Source organism: Octopus bimaculoides, chromosome 3, assembly GCF_001194135.2.
Source record: "Octopus bimaculoides isolate UCB-OBI-ISO-001 chromosome 3, ASM119413v2, whole genome shotgun sequence".
NCBI lineage: Eukaryota > Metazoa > Mollusca > Cephalopoda > Octopoda > Octopodidae > Octopus > Octopus bimaculoides.
Genome location: NC_068983.1, coordinates 87,390,289 through 87,393,313, shown reverse-complemented (window position 1 = coordinate 87,393,313; position 3,025 = coordinate 87,390,289).

Sequence of the window (3,025 nt, the reverse complement as noted above, 5' to 3'; positions counted from 1 at the left end):
CTGACAAACATCTACACGCAACGAATTACAAGGTACATTGCGCTCCGGAGAGATCTTAACAACATTAACAATATTTTGCACTCTCATATAGAGGGGAATGGTTGCAAGTCTTTCACTTGCCACAGGGTGGTGAGACACCAGAGGGTGCAGTTTTTTAACGCACAGCTCCAACTTATATTTTGAGATAACTTTGCGATATAAGAAGGAGTGCGCAACTCCTTATAATTTACGATAAACTCGCAAGGCTATCGTATGTGAGGGATCAAAGAGTTTGAAGCTTTCCTTTTCTTTATCCATTGTGGTATTCAGCATATCAGCACCAATGAAGTACCGCAACAGCCGTAACAAATATATGGAGAGCGGTAGTCGCAGTTTTCAGCACACCATCATGTGACCTCATCGTGCGTAATCAATTATTGTCATGATCATTCTTGATTATAAATAAGTGAATACCTCCGATAATCAAAGACGGCGAAATCTTGTGGTGCTCGGTGTAATAAATATTAACGGCAATGTAAGATCTCCGTTTTTGTAGCTTCAAGTATATGGAAGAGGTAGAATAAGCGGAAGCAGTTTTGATCCTCATGGCTAATAACAGAAAGAATACGATCACGTTACTCTGTTGAGTGCGTAGCCTGGACATCAGAGAGATGTTCCAGGTAGACCCTCTACTTCTCCGAATCGGGAGATCACAGCTCCGATTCTAAGGAAATGTGGTAAGAATGCCTCAAGAAAGAATCGATAGACAAGCCTTACGGGCAAAATATGAAAACGTGAGGAATCCCAGGGGTAGACCATGAGGAGGTTGCTTGGATAACATCCATGCGCAATGTTGGTCTCTTTGGGAGTTCCAGCAGGTTCTACTGGACACGGTAGCTTCTGACGGAATCCGATGAAAGATGGGCTCAAGGATTCTACCCCATAACACTTCCAGCGGATGAAAAAGATGAGTCGAGATTTACATACACAAATAAACTACACATAAATACACAAACACCTGTATATATTGGTTTCAAATTTTGGCACAAGCCCACAATTTCGGTGGTAGGGGATTCTCGATTTCATCGACCCCAGTGTTCAACTGGTAATTATGTTATTGACCCTGAAAGGATGAAAGACAAAGTCAATCCCGGCAGCGTTTGAACTCAGAAGGTAAAGACGAAAGAAATGCCGTCAGTCATTTTGCCTCAGCATGCTAACCATCTTGCCAGCTCGCTGCCGCTAAGTATTATATATTAATTTCAAATTTTGACAGATGGCCAGTAATTGCCGAGGAGTGGGCAAGTCCATTACGTCGACCCCAGTGCTCAATTGGTACTTATTTTATCGACCCGGAAAGGATGAAAAGCAATGTAGACCCCGGCGGAATTTGAACTCACAATATGAAGACGGACGAAATGCCGCTAAACATTTCGCCCGGCGAGCGAATGATTTTGCCAGCTCACCGCCTATATATCTGTATATGTTAACAGACAGATAGGTACACACACACACACAGACACACACACGCACATATCCACACAAACACACACACACACACCTATACACATGCATACACATTTATGTAAATGCATGTATCATATATATGAATATTTGTTTGTGTACATGTGTGTCTCTGTGTGCTATTGTGTGCGTGCGCGTCTAGCGTCTATGTGTGAAATTCATTCAAGAATTTTTCGTCTAGTCCAGAGATTTCTATATTTCTTCATATTGTCATTATGACGTCACAATATCGGAAACGTTTTCTCCAAGACCTTCGTTTCTAATAATATTCAGTCTCTTTCAACCTTTCGCGGTGATTAGAGGCTAGGGAATGTGTGCGTCGGGGGACGTACCCGGACACCTGAAGACTAGAGTGAAGTCAGAGTCATCTTCACCTTGTTTTTGGTGTTTGTGGGGATATTTTGAGCAGACCCTCACAGGTGTGCCCTTACAACTTTCAGTCAAAATGGATATCGTTTAAGGAAATATTCTACAAATATCTCTCCGATAGCATACATTACGACTACATCAGAATTTAGCGCGAAAAAAATACAGGTCGCGCACACATACGTACTGACATACATCCCAATATATATTCAAAATTTCAAGTTCCATTTTGTGGATATATATACGTTGTGTGTCAGTATATGTGTGTGTAATTTCGCGAATTTTTTCTCCTTGTGTTTTTTCACATTAAATTCCGGTATAATCGTAATCTGTACCTTCTGAGAAGTATTTGTAGAAAATTTTATTAAAATTATACACATTTTTCATGAAGTTATCAGGAAACAAAGTCGGGGACACAATTGTGTGGGTCTGCCGTTTTGTGCACTTTTGAGTTCTTAAACACCTTCTGTAGTTGCTTCATTAATTGTTCGATAATTTTCATATATTCACTATAGTTGCAAGCGCAATTTGACAATACGGCTTTGGTTATGTGTACAATATGTTTGGGACTAAAAATGTTGTTCATATGCTGTTTCTCTCTCTCTCTATCTATCTCTCTCTCCTCTCTCTCTCTCTCTCTCTCTCTCTCTCACACACACTCTCTCTCTCTCTCTCGCTGTCAAACACACACATACATAGACGCGCGCACGCAAACTTGGTTGTGGGCTTCCTTGAAGTTACTTTTGCCCATAAACTTCAGTTCATTTAAATTGTCCGAAGTTTCTTACTTCCAGTTGTATCAACCCTTATGCAGTAAGGCAGGAACCTCTGGTACTTATACTATTCAAAATGAGGAACATGAAACCACTATGTGTCTCAGTAATATAAAAACCCACCTATTTGATCGCAATTTCAACCAATCTCTTTTCTTTGATATACTTTCTAAGGTAAATATTGTTGCCTCCCTTGTCTCTGTCTTATTTTCTGTACATTTGAATTATGTTTAAATAGTTCGTTTGATAGCGCTACTGGTACTTTGTAAACTGATGCATGATGTTTGTCGGCGACTAGACTGGCGACCCTACCAAGTTTGCTTGGTATGGAAAGTGATTTAGGACAGACCACTCTCATACAAAGAGAATGGTTTAAGACTTCC